This window comes from Leucoraja erinacea, chromosome 1, assembly GCF_028641065.1.
Source record: "Leucoraja erinacea ecotype New England chromosome 1, Leri_hhj_1, whole genome shotgun sequence".
NCBI lineage: Eukaryota > Metazoa > Chordata > Chondrichthyes > Rajiformes > Rajidae > Leucoraja > Leucoraja erinaceus.
The window spans coordinates 128,339,601-128,356,945 of NC_073377.1; the positions used below are offsets into that span (position 1 = coordinate 128,339,601).

Genomic DNA, 17,345 nt, shown 5'->3' on the forward strand with positions numbered 1-17,345 from the left:
GTTGAAGTGTGATTATGATTATGATTATAATTATGGGATTATGATACATAGTCAACACCACATAAACTAACTACACTGCTTCTCTCTTTTAATAAAAAAATAAATGTGGAAATAGAAATACATTTTACATTTTAAAGAATTCATTTGATGAACACGTTCGGTTTCCGTAACTATATTTCTAGATACTGGGCTTTGTTAGATATTGGGTGTAGAATACCCTTCTTCAACATGACTCCAGACAAGTAACCAGACATCTATCATAGGAATGATGGGTTGACACCCAGTGAACGGTGGTCACTCATTAGATGGAGCTAACAGGTCAGCTGAACAGTTAGTTTGAATAAAAAGGGATTTCCTTTTGGAAATTTCTCGTAGCAAAGCAAATGAAAGTGAGAGCAGAGCAAGACATGGTTTTTCAGACACCATTACACACTGAAGAGGAAGAAAAACTATATTCACGATTCAATATAAGCAAAATTGCTGAAAATACCCGGCATATTGCACAACATCTCCACAGAAGGCAAGACAGAGATAACGCTTAATTTTACTTCGGAGTCACGTGAGTGACTACGTGAAGAAGGGCTGTCCGTCTGCGTGTGCGTCATTACGTCTGAACGCAAACGCGCGACGGACTGGCAGAGGCACTGCGTCCCCCCCAGGCCGTTAGGATGGCAGGTAAGGAAAGTTGAATCACTTACCTGCATTCTTTCGGGCTTGAAACTTTTTGTAGTTTCAGGGCCCAGATGTCGAGGAGACGGTCCGCGGGGAAGTCGGCTGCCGAAGACCGCAGCATTTCCCAGTAGCGGGCAATGGTGTTTCCCGACTTTAGCGCCGGCAGCTGAACCGGCAGGAGACTTGTTGCAGGAGGAGAGCTCCGTTGGTGGTCCTGCAGTACGGGAAAATCCGCCCGCAAGTCAAACAACCCGTTGACTCAGAAGAGTCCGGGGAGGGAAAGGGATACCCTCCCTCAACGGAGAGCGTCTGAGGATGACTCTCCCACATAGGAGCAACTTTTTGGAGAAGTTGCTCCAACAATGACCTGCTCTAAGGAGAGAGCTGTGTCAGCCCGGTACCTACAGCAGCAGGCAGTACCGGGAGCCTCGCATAATGGGGCAACCCAATGTCTTCCTCTTGGAGGAGGAAGTACATATGGAAGAAACCACTCTGAATCAGAGTACAAAAGCAGGGGGGGGGGGGGGGGGGGAACTTCCCAGGGACAAGCAGAAGAAAGGAAGTAAGTAAGTAACTTTTACATATAGCACTGTTTAAGTTAACTTGCACCAAAGAGCTTTACATAAAATAAATAATAAGCACAAAAGAAAATAAATACTTCTGCAATCATCCAGGTTCCACTGGGTGCTTCCCTGGATAGAGATCTAGAAAATGTCTCCTGCTCTGAGGAGAGGAGCACGGTCAGTTTCAGTCTGACCCAAATCAAGAATCTCATTTAGGCCCGCTGGAGGGGCCATGTCAGCGCAGGTATCCTCAGGGCCTGCGGCAGCAGCTGTTTTCAGCATTACCTACAAATCTCACTCTCAATGGAGGGGAGTGTGAGTGATCAGTAGGTAACTGATCTCGAATTACAATACTATACAATACCATTTATTTGTCATTTGAACCTCACATAACGTTTTGAGATCAGTAGGTAACTGATCTCGAATTAAAGTATGAACATACTGAAGCACATGTATATGGCCTCAAGAGACAGCAGTTGGCAGAATATCCGTACAAATGCCGGCAAGGGAACAGCGCTATCAGGGTGACTTTGGAGAAACCAGCCGCCGAATCCTCTCTCCAGGTAAGAGCAGAAGAAGGAAGCAAAAGCTGTCGGACCAATCAACGTACCAACAACAAGCAAACTTCATCAGTAGGCGACAACACACCCCACACCTCCATAGGGGGTAAGCAGTTCACTGAAGCCGGTGGTAGTTTGAAAGCTGGGCACGGAAATATGATTAGAGTCGTCTTTCAAGGCATACTCAGAATTATGGCCAGAATTGTCCGACAAGGCAAGCTCAGTATGATAAGGTTTTCAGACCAAGACCCAAGCAGAGGTCAGGAGAAACATGGAATCCACACTTCCTATCAGTCCAACTCCCAATCAAGGAGAGAAAAGGAACCCGCATCAGGGCCTTTGGGCTTACCACAATACCACCGGTAGCCATGGAGGTAGGTGGGTCTGGGTTTACTGAAACAAGGGATTGTGGACCAGTTACATGTTGGTAATTTTACTCTTGTGTTTTTGTTCAAAATGACAATAACATGAATTTCAGATCTGGTTTTAAAAAACAGATAACAACATGTGATTATTTTTTACTGCACAACATACATAGGTTTCAAGCAGACTTGGAACTCGGACCGGAATTGTCTTCAAGGCAGGCCCAGTATTTTGGGCAGGATTGCCTTCCAGGACAGGTGACAGATGGAGGATGTCACTTCATCCAGGTTTAACTCATTTGTGCAGTACAGACTTTTAGAAACAGCAATTTTTTGTTACGGTCTAACTACTGTTTTATAGGAGCTTCCTATAAAATGGTCACATGGCATGCATCGACCTCAAAGATGCATACTATTTGGTGTTTATTCATTAAGAACAGGAGATGCAGTATGCAGATTAGTAAGTATGCAGATGATACTAAGATAGGTGGGGTTGTGAATAATGAAGTAGATTTTCAAAGTCTACAGAGAGATTTATGCCAGTTGGAAGAGTGGGCTGAAAGATGGCAGACGGAGTTTAATGCTGATAAGTGTGAGGTGCTACATCTTGGCAGGACAAATCAAAATAGGACGTACATGGTAAATGGTAGGGAATTGAAGAATGCAGGTGAACAGAGGGACCTGGGAATAACTGTGCATAGTTCCCTGAAAGTGGAATCTCATGTAGATAGGGTGGTAAAGAAAGCTTTTTGGTGCGCTGGCCTTTATAAATCAGAGCAAATAGTAAGATTAAACGAGAACTTACCAGTTTGAAGTTTGATCTTGATTTTATGAGGAATTACGACGAGCCCACCGACTCCCACCCTCATACTATCAAGGTCATATGGAAGTTCTAGTTTCTTCCCAATCTTACTATTCTCAGGTCTTTTTTTTATCTGTGATTTAACACCGCTACTTTGAAGATTGACACGCACGCAGACGGATGACACTTCTTCATGTAATCACTCATCGTAACTCCTCATAAAATCAAGATCAAACTTCAAACTGGTAAGTTCTCATTTAATCTTACTATTTCACATGAAACAGATTTACTTACTTATTTTAGGTACACAGCTTCCACTGGTACTAGTCAGAGATCTTACAGCATGGAACAGGCGCGTCGGCACATTTCGAGGAAGGCTGGGCGTGGAGAGGGACATCGGGTCACGGGAAGATGCAACAGCTGCAACGGGGCTTTGTGTCCAGCTGGAGATGGAGCTGGAGCTGGAGATGGAGCTGCTGGAGCTGGAGATCGGGGGTAAATAACCCTAACCCCAGTCCCAGCCCCATCCCCCTCCGGGGAACAAGGGCTAAAGAGGGCCGGGCATGGAGTGGGACATCGGGAAACGGGAACATGCGACTGCTGCGGCATCTTTGTGTCCGCCTGGAGATGGAGCTGGGGCTGCTGGAGCTGGTGATCGGTGGAAAGTAGCCCCAGTCCCAACCCTAGCCCCCAGTCCCAACCCTAGCCCTAACCCAACCCCAATCCGTAGCCCCAACCCCAACCCCAACCCCAACCCCAACCCAACATCAACCCCAGCCCCAGCCCCAACCCTAGCCCCAGCCCCAACCCTAGCCCCAGTCCCAGCCCCTACCCGTAGCCCCAGCCCCAACCCCAACCCCAACCCCAACCCCAACCCCAGCCCCAGTCCCAACCCTAGCCCCAGTCCCAACCCTAGCCCCTCCCCAACCCTAGCCCCTAACCCCAGCCCCCACCCCACCCCAACCCCAACATCAACCCCAGCCCCAGCCCCAACCCTAGCCTCATTGCAACCCCTGCCCTAACACTAACCCCAGCCCCAGCTCCAACCCCTGCTCCTTCCCCACCCCTAGCCCCAGCCCTAACCCAACCCCAGCCCCAGCCCCAACCCTAGCCCCAGCCCCAACCCTTGCCCCAGCCCCAACCCTAGCCTCAGTGCCAAACCCAGCCCTAACCCTAATCGCAGCCCCAGCTCCAACCCCAGCTCCATCCCCACCCCTAGCCCCAGCCCTAACCAAGCCCCAGCCCCAACCCCATCCCCAACCCCTCCAGCCCAGACCCCAACCCCAGCCCCAGCTCCAACCCCAGCTTCCATCCCCACCCCCTAGCCTTAGCCCTAACCAAGCCCCAGCTCCAACCCCAGCTTCATCACCACCTTAGCCCATCCCCTAACCCAACCCCAGCCCTAAGCCATCCCCACCCCTAGCCCCAGCCCTAACCCCAGCCCCAGCCCAACCCCAGCCCCAACTCCAACCCCAGCCCCAGCCCCCCCCCCAAACCCACCCCAAAATCCAAAACCCAGCACTAACCCCAACCCCAGCCCCAACCCTAGCCCCAGCTCCAACCCCAGCCCTAGCCCGAACCCTAGCCCAAAAGATAGTTTTAGTCATCTCCTTGACATGATGCTCCAAAACTTGATAAACGCCATCTGCTGTCATATCCGTCACATGAGTATTTTATGTTCATAATGTGTAAAATAATACAATAATGACCGTAATTATCAATTATAATTGATAAATGAACAGTATGCTTCTACCTATTTATCTGGTTAATATTGTTTTAGATGAAGTTGGTGAAAACTTATGTGAATGTTACCATTCTTGCAGAAAATCACCACTTTTTTAGGCAGTAAACTGTTATGAAGGTTTCAAATCAATGCGTTAGATTGAAAAAGGTTTTTTTGTGGTTTATTTGAGGAAGACACTATAATTTGAAAGACTGCAACCAAAAAATGATTTTATTATTGGTTGGCCTAGTTCATTTTCCCATGTTTGCCTATATAATTCCATCGGTGGTACCTCACTATCTAATAGAATATTATAAATATGAGATATTAATTTATATTAAGATGTTTATTCAAACATTCATCAAGAATTTCTGGATCTCTAGTTCTATAGTCTTGTGTGTTTGATTTAACATAATCTCTAAACTCTAAATATCTGAAAAAGTCATTTGAGTGAAGTCCATAGGTCTGTTGTAACTCCTGAAATGAGAGAAGGGTGCCTTTAGATTGGTGCCTTTCCTATAGGGATGTCCCATCTTTTTAATTCCATAATTATTCCATTGTGTGAAACCTTTATCCAACATAGAAGATTTAAATGAAGGGGTATTTACAATGGGAAGAAACAGTGATAAATTATCTAATTTTAAAGTATTTTTTAATTGTTTCCAAATTTGTATACCACTGTATATAATTGGGTTTTCACTATAGGTTTTTTTGTTCAATTTTGTGGGAGCAAACAGAATCGAACCAATTTCAAAGGGTAAACAGTTTTCCTTTTCCATCTTTAACCAGTCTGGTTGCTGTTCCATTTCTTCCAAACAAAAGTTCATATTTTTAATATTAACTGCCCAGAAATAAAACACGAAATTAGGTAAAGCTAACCCTCCATTTGTCTTTCATTTACATAAATGTTTACAACATATACTTCAATGCTCGTTAAATGCCAGACGCTATTTAATACACCCCCCCTCTGCTTCCCGCCATTTAAAGTATTACACAGACTAGAGGCTAGTTTCTCTCGAGCACCAAAACTCTCCCAACCATTCCCCGCCCAGCCCAGCGAACTCCAACCCAAGAAACAAAACTAAATAGAATCTTCCCACATATCCTATTTGTGATAAATGTCAGCATTTAGAGGCTAACTTGTCTCACGGGACACATTCGTAAACTGTATAAAATCAGCCCAAAAAATTCTAGGGGGACGGATAGGTGTTTTTCAGAATAATTTCTGAGTCGGGGAGCGGATTCCTCAACACCCAATTGGATCGCCCCCCTACTCAAAACTAATAATACTAGGCCCAACATCAGACAAAGCATTTAACATTTACTTACAACAAGCCAAATAAACTTTTCCGCACTCTATAGTATTAAAATAACTGGGACAAATTCTGAAAAAATTAGGCTGTCTGATATTAAAATTTTTGGAAAGGTCCTATAACCTCCACAATTAAAATGTGGATTATGGAAATGTTGGAGACATTACATTTGGAAAGAACTAGATTTGTCTTAATGGACAAACAAGAACTTTTTGTCAGAACATGGTCTCCATTTATTGACTATTTCAAATTGATTCAGCACGGGAACTTGACTGAAGCTCAAACTCAGGATTAGATGAAAAGTTATACTTTCTTTCTTATTCTCTATCTATAAAAAAATTAGAAGCAGAGTCAATATACAACTGATAATATTAGCAATGTATGACTGACTGATATACATGAAATGTTTTTATTATGATATGTACTTGCTTCTAATCAAAATATTAATAAAAAAAATAAAAAAAAGATTTTATATTCATAACTCAGTTATATTTTGCAGTGTTGTTCATCATAAAAATATGACAGATATGACTGAATGCATTGGGAAACCTGGAAAAAGAAGAGGAAAAAATAGATTAAATTCTCTAAAAGATTGCGCCAAACATATTTTTCCCTTAGTAGAGATGTTCATCTATGTGAAACACCATTCAATGTTGCAAACATTTAAGTTTTATTTTTGGGTTACCAGAAACTTAAAAGTAGACACTTACTGAAGAATCACCCAGCTGCTTTACTATCAAGGGTTAAACAAATTTAGATCCACCGGTTAAATACTTTGACTCTGATATCTTTATTTCCTTATTCCTCATCCTAATTCAATAGACTTATCCTCCAGTACTTCTTCCATAGTATGTTGGCTTGGCTCTCAGTCAATAGGGGTTCTTCATCAGAACTAGTTTCCTTTTAGCTCTAAGTAACTTTCTTAGTATGCTAACTTTGGACTCTTAAAGGGAAGTCTTGCTATTCACAGTTCCACTTTCTTATTATTTCCAATGCCATGTTCCCTGAATAACTCTTCCAAATCTTCCCTAGTTCCATCCTTCCCTGATGTTCTCTGAATAATCCTTCCCATCTTTGGCTGCATGTCTGGGGATGAGACAATAAAAATACAAAGTTAATAATCAATCTTTAAATACTCCTAAGCCAAATCTTATGTCAGTTCCAAATCTCAAACTTTAAAGTCCTTCCAATTTATCACCATTCACTCTCCGGAAGTGGCGGCGCTGCCCAAGCAGCTGCGGCTCACCTGCAGTCCACCTGTCTTTTCTTTTTCTTTTGTTTTCTTTTGTCCTGTTGTTTAGTTTATTTCAATTGTTTCAAAGGTTCAAAGGTTTCAAAGGTTTCTGTATTAGTCACCTACAACAATTGGTGCAGTGAAATGCTTGTTGCCAATGCAGCACATAAAAAAAGAATACAGACATGACAATAATAAAGAAATTTAAACATAAAAACATCCTGCCACAATGTTTCCCATTATGAGGGAAGGCATTAAGTTCAGTCCCATCCCCATGTCCACCCGTAGTCAGGCCTACTGAGGCCTCCGCAGTCGCCGCTACGGAGGCCCGATGTTCCAGGCCGTTCTCGGCGGATGATGTTGCTCCGGCATCGGGAGAATCCTCTCAGCGGCATGGGACACCTGGAACGGCTGCTTCCTTACACAAGACCGTGGCTTCCGAAGCTGGATGGAGCTCCATCACTGGTGATCTCGGCGAGAGATCCCAGGCTCCAGATGTTAAAGTTGCGCCGCCGCCCGCGGCTGGCTGCCCCACTGTCCTGCAGCTCTGCGATCTTTCATCGGCGTTCCCAGCTCACCGGACCTCCAGCGCGGTGACCCGGGCAAGGCATCGCTCACTCCACGATAGCGCTCCAGCGCTGTGCCACTGCCGAACCCGAGGTTCTGGCCGGTCCCCTCAGGAAACGCCGCTCCAGGCCCACTGGTAGGCCGCGAGGAAGAGTCGAAATTGCAGCCCGGAGAAAAGCTGCCTCTCCGACCAGGTAGGGATCCTGAAAAGTAGTTTCCCCTACCCCCCCCCAACACACACACACACATAAAAAAGACTAGAACTCCAGAACAAAACACTTTAACTAACTAAAAATTAAAAAAAGAGATGAAAAAATCAGACAATTGCAGGCTGGGCAGCCATACCATACATGATGGCGCTCCCGTTTAGTTGTGTATTTATGGGGTGGTGGGGGGAGAAACTTGGTTTTAGTCTACTCCTTCGGTGTGCACAATCAAATAAAATCAAATAGAGCAAGTTGTCCTACCCCCCCTCCCTATCTAACCCCTTCTTCTCCATCCCCCTCCATCTCCAGCCCCTCCATTCCCCCTCCCCTTCTACCCCTCCTATACTCCCCCCTCTCCACCCTCCCCTCCCTCCTCTCTCACCCCTCCCCTCTACTCTCTCTCCTCGCTACTCTCTCTCCCCCCTCTAATCTCTCGCTCCCCTCGACTCTCTCTCCCCCTCCCTTCCACCACCTGCCTTTCCCCCACTCTCCCCTTCTGTCTCTCCCCCTTCTCTCACTCCCCCTTCTCTCACTCCCCCTTCTCCTCTCTCTCCCCCATCTCCCTCTCCCCCTTCGCTCTCCCTCCCTTCCTCTCTCTCCCCTACTCTCTCTCCACTCCACTCTCTCCCCCCCTCCACTCTCTCCCCTCCACTCCTCCCTCTCCTCCCTCCCCTCTCCAATCTCTCTCTCCACCTCCCCTTTCCTCTCCCCTCTCCCCTCCTCCCCCTCTCTCCCCTCTCTCCCTCCCCCTCACTCCTCCTCCTCTCCTCCCCCTCCCCTCTCCCCTCCCCTTCCCTCTCCCCTCCCCCTCCCCCCTCCCCCTCTACCCCCCTCAACCCCCCCCCTCCCTCTCTCCCCCCCTCCCCTCTACCACCCCCCTTCCCCTACCCCCCTCCTCCTCCCCTCCCCCATCTCTCTCCCCCCTCCCCCCCCCTCTCCTCCCCCTCTCCCCCATCTCTCCCCCCATTCTCACCCCTCTCTCCTCACCCCCCTCTCTCTCCTCACTCGTCTCCCCGTCTCTCCTCTCTCCCCACCTCTCCTCACCCCTCCTCTCTCCCCCCCTCTCTCCCATCTTCCTATTCTCCTCGCCTCCTCCCCTCACCCCTCTCTCTGCTCACCCCTCTCTCTCCCCCCTCCTCTCTCCTCACCCTCTACCAATCTCCCTCCCTCTCTCCCCCACTCCACTCCCCTCCCCCCTTCTCTCCCTCCCCCCTCTCTCCCCATCCCTCTTTCCCCCCCCACCCTCTCCCCTCTACCCCTTTCCCTCCTCTCCTTGCCACTCTTCCCCTTCTCTCCCCTCTCCCCCGCCCATCTCCCCATCCCTCTCTCTCTCCCCTTCCATATCCCTCTCTCCCCCTTCCCTCTCCCTCTCCACCCCTCCCCCTCTTTCTCTCACATCCCCACCTCTCCCACTCCCTACCCCTCTCTCCCCCCTCCCCCCTCCCCATCCCCCGCTCTGTTCCCCTTCCCCCCACTCCCCCACCTCCCCATCCCCCCCTCCCACCTCCCCCCCCTCTCTCCCCTCTCTCCCCTCATCGCCCTCTCCCCTCCCTCTCTCTCCTTTCTCTCTCTCCACTCTCTCTTCAGGGGGGTGGTTCTCCCTGTCCCTGTGTGTTGGGGGGGGGGGGGGAGGGGGTTAGGGTGTGTGTGTTGGGGGGGGGGGAGGTGGGGTGAGTGGTGTGTGTGTGGGGTTGGGTGTGTTGGTCTGTGGTGTGGGTGGTTGTGTGTGTGTGTGTGTTGTTGGGGGTTGTGTGTGTGTGTGTGTGTTTGGGGGGTGGTGTGTGTGTGTGTGTTGGGGGGATGGTTGTGTGTGTGTTGGGGGGGGTTGGTGTGTGTGTGTTGGGGGGGGGTGTTGTGTGTTGTGTGTGACGCCGCAACCTCCCCGCCCCCCGCAACCATGTTTTGAATGGACGGGACCCTCTCCCCCACCTCCCCTCCCTTCTTCCCACTCTCCCCCTTTCCCCCCCCCCCCCCCCACCCCCCCCCCCTCTCCCTTCCTCCACTCCCCTCATCCACCTCTCCCCCCTCTCTCCCCACCGCCCTCCTCTCTCCACTCATCTCTCCCCCCTCCTTCTTCCTCTCTCTCTCTCCTCTCCTCTCTCTCCCGCCTCCTCTCTCCTACTCTCTTGCCCCCTCCTCCCCTTCCCCCCCCCTCCCCCTCACAGTCCCCCTCTATCTCTCCTCCTCCTATCTCTCCTCCCTCTCTCTCCCCCCTTTCCCCCTCCTCTCCCTCCCCCCCCCCTCACCCCCCTCTCCCCTCCCCCCACCCATCTCCCCCTACCTTCCCCCTCATCCACCTCCCCCCTGAGGATGTGGGAGGTGGTTACCCCCCCCCCCCCCCCCCCCAACCCCCCCCCCCGCATGCTTAGCCGCAGCCCCGCCCCCCCCCCCCCCCCCCCCCCCCCCGCAAATGCATATTTAAGGAACGGGACCCAGTGGTCTCCCCTCCTTTTCCTCTCCCCACCCTGTCTCCCCTACCCCCTTTCACCCCCCCCCCCCCCCCCCTCTACTCCCCCTCCCCCCACCACACTTTGGGGGAACAGACCCAGCAGGTCTGCACATTGTCTAGTAACTTCTTAAAAATGTTAAGTCTAATCCTGGCATTAAAATGTAAGGTGAAAGTAAATCCAAAGGGTTTCTGCAGCTATATTAATAATAAAAGGATAACGAGGGATAAAATTGATCCATTAGAGAGACAGAGTGGACAGCTATCTGCAGAGCCAAAAGAGATGGGGGAGATATTGACCAATTTATTTTCTTCATTATTCACCAAGGAGAAGGATATTGAATTATGTGAGGTAAGGGAAACAAGTAGAGTAGCTATGGATACTATGAGATTCAAAGTAAAACAAGTATGACACTTTTGAAAAATATATAAAGTGGATAAGTCTCCAGGTCCTGACAGGATATTCCCTAGGACATTGAGGGAAGTTAGTGTAGAAATAGCAGGTGCTATGACAGAAATATTTCAAATGTCATTAGAAACGGGAATAGTGCCCGAGGATTGGCGTACTGCGCATGTTGTTCCATTGTTTAAAAAGGGTTCTAAAAATAAACCTAGCAATTATAGACCTGTTAGTGGTGGGCAAATTAATGGAAGAGATACTTAGAGATAATATAGATATAAGCATCTGGATAAACAGGGTCTGATTAGGAACAGTCAACATGGATTTGTGCCGGGAAGGTCATGTTTGACTAATCTTCTTGAATTTTTTGAAGAGGTTACTAGGGAAATTGATGAGGGTACAGCAGTGGATGTTGTCTATATGGACTTTAGTAAGGCCTTTGACAAGGTTCCTCAAGGAAGGTTGGTTAAGGAGGTTCAATTGTTGGGTGTTAATGCAGGAGTATCAAGATGGATTCAACAGTGGCAGAATGGGAGATGCCAGAGAGTAATGGTGAATGGCTGTTTGACAGGTTGGAGGCAGGTGACTAGTGGGGTGCCTCAGGGATCTGTGTTGGGTCCACTGTTGCTGTCATGTACATCAATGATCTGGATGATAGTGTGGTAAATTGGATTAGTAAGTATGCAGATGATACTAAGTTAGGTGGTGTTGTGGATAATGAAGTAGATTTCCAAAGCCTACAGAGAGCTTTAGGCCATTTGGAAGAATGGGCTGAAAGATGGCAGAAGGAGTTTAATGCTGACAAATGTGAGGTGCTACATCTTGGCAGGACAAATCAAAATAGGACGTACATGGTAAATGGTAGCGAATTGAAGAATGCAGTTGAACAGACGGATCTAGGAATAACTGTGCATAGTTCCCTGAAGGTGAAATCTAATGTAGATAGGGTGGTAAAGAAAGCTTTTGGTATGCTAGCCTTTATACATCAGAGCATTAAGTATAGAAGTTGGGATGTAATGTTAAAATTGTACAAGGCATTGGTGAGACCAATTCTGGTGTATGGTGTACAATGTTGGTCACCCAATTATAGGAAGGATGTCAACAAAATAGAGAGAGTACAGAGGAGATTTACTATAATGTTGCCTGGGTTTCAGCACCTAAGTTACAGAGAAAGGTTGAACAAGATAGGTCTTTATTCTTTGGAGCGCAGAAGGTTAAGGGGGGACTTGATAGAGGTCTTTAAAATGATGAGAGGGATAGACAGAGTTGACGTGGATAAGCTTTTCCCATTGAGAGTGGGGAAGATTCAAACAAGAGGACATGACTTCAGAATTAAGGGACAGAAGTTTAGGGGTAACATGAGGGGGAACTTCTTTACTCAGAGAGTGGTAGCTGTGTGGAATTAGCTTCCAGTGGAAGTGGTGGAGGCAGGTTCGATTTTATCATTTAAAAATAAATTGGATAGGTATATGGATGGGAAAGGAATGGAGGGTTATGGTCTGAGTGCAGGTAGATGGGACTAGGGGAAAATAAGTGTTTGGCTCTGACTTGTAGGGCCGAGATGGCCTGTTTCTGTGCTGTAATTGTTATATGGTTGTATGGTTAAAAACTCCAGAACTGGCCTGATGATGCTCTCTGTATCCTCCACCATCGCCGATCTCCACATTGGGCTTTGCCCGGGCCATTTCACTCCAGACCTCTTCACGGCTTTACTTCAAACGTAAACCAAAGAGCTATAGCTTTATACAGCTCAGGCCCTGAAGTCCTGACAACATCCTCACAAATCTTATCTGCACTCTTCCAGCGTGATGACATCCTACCTGTTCCAGACCAAAAAACAATTGTTATTTCCATTTCCACTCAAGTCACGACACAACTCGCCACTGATAATTTATCACCTACTTTGTGACAGTGGAGAAGTTGAGCACTTAAAATGTAGTAAGTTTGTTCCCTGCTAATTTCCTACTGATCTTCAATTCTAATACTGCTGCTTGTGTCAGCAGGTGAGTTTTGCAGTAGGCTCAAGCTTCTGCATAAAACCTAATAACCTTCAGCAAGATCTCTAATTTTACTTCGGAGTCATGTGAGTGATTCCGTGAAGAAGCCCCGCAAGTACGCATGCGTGTCATTAGTCATCCGCACTGGCGAAGCACCGGACTGGCAGGCAACATACTCCTGCCAGCGGTAAGTTTAAACCTGCAGGTAAGTTTTAATACTTACCAGGTTGTGTTTTCTTGCAGGAACCTCTTCTTATAGGCCACTATCACGTTACGAGCTGACGCAAGAGGTAACCCGAGTGAAGGGGTCGTGGTTGAGCGCGATATAACAAGTGAAAGATCAAGAGGTTAACCGAGTTACCCACGGGTAGACGGCAGTTTCCCGTTTACGTCATTTCTGCGATGTTCCCAGTTCGTCTCCCGAGTTACTCTTGAGCCAATCCTGATTGAAGTTTTGTTTTAATAAGCAACAGTGTTAAAGAAGACCTCTCCATCCTGTGGCTTTGTTTTAAAGATATAATTCAGAGCGGCCGCATCTATTGATGTGACCTACAAAGGGAAAATGCACACCATCCAGTGCCAGAGTAGTTATACTTATGATTTGTTTGAAACACACAGGTTTGATATGTTTTATTTGAATTTACTGCCATGTCTACACACTGCGGGGAGACGGGAGATTAAATCTGTGAATGTGGACGGATGTGCACATCAGATTGTTGTGAGACGGAGCTCAAGGTTTGCCTCCTGAGTTGCTTTGGTGCTCAGGTGTGAGTTAAGATGGAGAGAGGTTGGGGGGGGGGGGGGGGGGGGGGGCATCATTAATCTGTCTGGGGTGACATGGCTCTTGGGTTAGGCTGGGATCATTCTCTGCAGGGTGATCTTAGTGCGAGAGACAAGTGTAGGAGAGGTGTATTGACTGTGTGGGCAGAACTTTGGAAGTGATTGCTCACCAGTCTCAAAAGCCGCTGTGTCTCCCTGTCCCTGGGATAGCAGGGGGTGATCAAACAGCACAATACCCCCCTCCCCCTCCAACTCCAGAGGAACCCGCTCCCCGATGGGCCGCTACGGCGACAAGTGGCAGTTCGCCCATTGCCCGAGCTGCGCCCCTCATCTGCCACCCCAAGAACAAGACGTACCTTGAACACCATCAGCTTCTGCCCCTACCCTGCCACACCATCAGCATGTTCCTCTGGAGTTGGAGCGGGGCTGGGCTGGAGTTGCTGCTGGCTCTGGGTCTCTGGGATCTCCGTGCCTAGCAGTGGGTCTGGGGGTCGGTGTCCCATTGGTCCTGACATCTCTGGCCACCCCCCTGGACAGGAGCTGAGACTGGGAACTGTACCGCCCTTGCCCCCTTCCTCTGCAACTGCAAACAACCACACTCTCCTGCTCACCTGCAAGAGCGGTACAGTTCCCAGTCTCAGCTCCTGTACAGGGGGTGGCCGGAGATGTCAGGACCAACAGGAACCCGCTCCCCGATGGGCCCACTGCAAGCACGGAGATCCCAGAGACAGCTACGGCGACAAGTGGCAGTTCGCCCACAGCCCGAGCTGCGCCCCCCTCATCCGCAGCCCGCGTTCCTCAGGAGTTGGAGCGGGGCTGGGCTGGAGTTGCTGTTGGCTGTGGGTCTCTGGGTTCTCCATGCTTGCAGTTGTCCTGGTGGGCCTGGTGGGCCTGGGGGTTGATGTCCCATTGGTCCTGACATCTCCGGTGACTGGCACGGACCTGCTGGCATCGCCGACGTGAAGACAGTACAAAGTCCCGCGCCGGTGCAATGGTCGGGGAGCTGGAGAGGGAAGGGGTCACACACATGGCCAGGAAGCAGAGGGGTGTAGGTGGGGGTGGTGACAGATGGGGCCAACAATGAGTTGAGAAAGACAGAAACACCGACGTGCAAAGGAGACCTACAACAGTGCATGATCTCTCTCACGTGGCAGGTGACTGTCGCTGAGTTAAAGAGTTCCCACGGTAGACTCACGATACACTAAGGTAAACGCACTGGCTACTACGTTCTTAAATCGAGTTAAAATGTTTCAATTATTAACCACAAGAGTAAAATTGACTCGTGGAAAATCTCAAACATGTTTGATTTTTTTGCAAGAGTAGACAAGTTACACGAGAACCTGCCGTTACCGCCACGATGCACTACGTTGCGTCCACGAATGCTGTACGTTAATCGTACATTATTACCACGAGGTTTTACTCGGGTTACCTCTTGTGTCAGCTCGTAACGTGAGAATAGCCTTTTACAGAGGTTTCCTGCTGGATATTGTAGCGCAGTCCGGTCGACCCGCGGGGAAACCGGCTTGGGGCTGTGAGAAGACCCGGTCCAGACCGCGGAACACGGGAGCCGGTGGACCTGGGGTGCACTACCCCAGCCGCTGACAAGACGGTCAGCGGTTTCGAGACCGCTTTGGTTCCCGTGGAGGGGTAAGTCCTTGCCGTATCAGGGTGCCGACTGCACTGTGGCCAATCCCGTGGGGTGAAAAAAGACATTCAAAAGTAAGTCCATGGGTCGGGCCAGGTGGATTCACCTCCCAATAAAAGCAACGTCTGTGGACGTCTGATAAGAATGGAGCACCTGATAGAAAGGATGCTCCATCGTGACAGGCTCCAGGAGGAGCTTTATATCTGTGAGGTCACCCCATGGCGCCCGTGGCAGCAGCTTCAGTTAAGGGCTGTACGGGGAAGATCAGCTCCATGAAGAAGATATTTATATCCACGGGTCCTCTTGGGGGCCCATGGCAGCAGCACCTGTAGACGGGCTGCATAATGTCTCCCTCATGGAGGAGATTGAGCTTACCAGGGCAGTTTTGTTCTGACCCTGAGGTTGGAGGTACTGGAAAGCATACCACAAGGCATAAAGCCAACAAGGGCTGTTGAGCATAGCTCCAGCATGATATGCTCCAGTAAAAGGAGCTTTATATTCGAGATCGAAGGTAAAGCTGGTAAGCATACTACGAGGCAGGGGCCTGCGGCAGCACCTGTTCATGGCTGTCTACGAATCCTCTCTCTGTGGAGGGGAGTGCGAGTGGTCAGTGTAACCAACTTCAAAATTCCAAAAGTATGTCTGTGGAACGTACTGGAATAAATGCGTATGGATTCAAGGGAGTCCTCGCAAACGAAGGTGGAGAATACTCGGAAGGGGCTAGAGTTCCCCTCATGCTATAAATGCCAGGAATTAACAACGCTTCAGGGGTGACATTAAAATAAGCCACTGAAACCTTCTCTTGAGGTAAGACCTATTCAACAGGTAAAACCTGAATAAGGGAGCAAAGATTTATCGTTGCTGCAACAACACACTGCCTTCGTCGGCAGTTCACTGAAGTTGGTGGCAGCATGAAAGTTGGACAGAGGACTTAAAATCTGAGACCCAAGTCGGGCCAGGAAAAATATGGGACCTTCTGCAAGTTGGTAATATTTACACTTGTTTGTACTAATGATAATAATAACATGTGTTAGTTTATGTGTTGTATGAAAATAGCATTTTCCCCTGATAAGGATGGAAGGGGTCCTAGTGGCCTTACAACACACACATGGTTGGCATCTAACCATGTAAAGCTTCACAATATTAAGGTTCCAAGCACAGAAATTGGGCCAGATTTGTCTTTACAGGCAAGCTCAGAATTATGTCCAGATTCGTCTTTCAAGGCGGGCTCAGTATTATGGCCAGGAATGGCTTTCGGGACTAGCTCAGAAAACAGGCCAGAATTGTAGCTCGATTAGGTACGGAATTCACAAGCACGACCTGTTCATTGTGGAAAAGATGCAGAATGTCGTTTACTTCACATCTGCTTTCCTTAAGATGCTCCTATTTACAGAGATCATCGGAGACATTTTGAAAATTATCTGGATAAGGCAATAATAAGACATTGCAAAATGGGTTACCTTCAGTTCCCAGGTTATTTACCACTTTACTAAAACCAATGCTTGGACTACTGTGAGCTCAAAAACATTTGTTACCTCTGGAGGATATTCTTATGTTGTATGTGGTTAAAAACAACTATGCCTAAAACTATGTTCAAGAAAATGAAGGTTATACCAATTAGATTTATTCATTTGGGATTACTTTTAACTATTAATTAGCCTGTGACTCCGCCCTGGGGTAAGAGATTAGAATTAATAGGAGCCTCGAACAATCTTGTTGTGACAAAAACAGCCTTCTATTCATTAAGTATAAATTGGCAATATAGTGGCTGAAATTCCGCTGTGCAGAGTGGTAATCTCAAATGCCATGTAGGTCTTGAAACAGACCTTATGCTATTACCAGCTGAAGCTACCAAGGTCATTATGGTAGAAGAACAGTATTCAGCGTTGCTCCCGTAATCTGGTCAGTAAAATTTCAGTTACATTATAGCTGATGGGTCGCTAAGGTAGAAAATTATGATTGCCATCTAGTTCAGAGGTGGAGGAGATTTGCATCAATTAACAATTATTCAGTTCTTGGTATAAACTACCTATTGACACTAGGTGCATTCTATAGGTTAAAGGGTTATACACATA

The 17,345-nt window shown here is 48.1% G+C and overlaps 1 pseudogene; it reads left to right on the plus strand.

Moving 5' to 3' along the window:
* The first annotated feature begins 16,309 nt into the window (after window positions 1-16,309).
* Window positions 16,310-16,415, plus strand: LOC129704927 (U6atac minor spliceosomal RNA; annotated as a pseudogene).
* Window positions 16,416-17,345: the final 930 nt, after the last annotated feature.